This window comes from Trypanosoma cruzi (genome assembly GCF_000209065.1).
Source record: "Trypanosoma cruzi strain CL Brener chromosome Unknown tcruzi_1047053493535, whole genome shotgun sequence".
NCBI lineage: Eukaryota > Euglenozoa > Kinetoplastea > Trypanosomatida > Trypanosomatidae > Trypanosoma > Trypanosoma cruzi.
The window spans coordinates 1-563 of NW_890664.1; the positions used below are offsets into that span (position 1 = coordinate 1).

Consider the following 563-nt stretch of genomic DNA (forward strand, 5'->3'; position numbering starts at 1 on the left):
TCTCCCGTGGCGTCGGCGGTTGCACATCGCGTGGCGCGTCGCCGGGTACGACATACTTGGCCGAGTGCACCACATCCCGTCCGATTTGTGAAGTTAAGCGGCCACAGGCCTCGTTAGTACGGCGATCAGTGATGGCGCTGGAACCCGGGGTGCCGTACCCTTCCCACTTTTTTTTTTTCTTTCCGCCACCGCGCGCCGCCAGTCGCTTTTTCACCGAGCCGAGGCGGGCGGTGGGTGGGCTTTTCGAGCGCGCGGGCGCCGCAGCAAAAAAGAAAAATTGCTGACGCAGTTCCCGCGCCACATGTGGGGAAGCGAAGCGTCCGGAGGCTTCGTGGCAAAATCCGGAAAGGGGCCTGCGGAGCCTCATTTTCCATGTGTTTTTTTTTTCCTTTTAAAAATTTCTTCTTGCCGTTTTTCCTAAATTTTTTCCCCCTGTTTTCATCATCTCCCGTGGCGTCGGCGGTTGCACATCGCGTGGCGCGTCGCCGGGTACGACCATACTTGGCCGAGTGCACCACATCCCGTCCGATTTGTGAAGTAAGCGGCCACAGCCTCGTTAGTAC

The 563-nt window shown here is 58.1% G+C and overlaps 2 non-coding genes across 2 annotated transcripts; both read right to left on the reverse strand.

The window, feature by feature from the left end:
- Nucleotides 1-43: 43 nt before the first annotated feature.
- On the reverse strand, nt 44-152 carry Tc00.1047053493535.10. Its single transcript, XR_008255045.1, has one exon. It is a non-coding gene; the product is annotated as a 5S ribosomal RNA (M5) (ribosomal RNA).
- Nucleotides 153-487: 335 nt separating this feature from the next.
- On the reverse strand, nt 488-563 carry Tc00.1047053493535.20 (the record flags this gene model as incomplete). The annotated part of the gene is made up of 1 exon (XR_008255046.1): nt 488-563. It is a non-coding gene; the product is annotated as a 5S ribosomal RNA (M5), 5' partial (ribosomal RNA).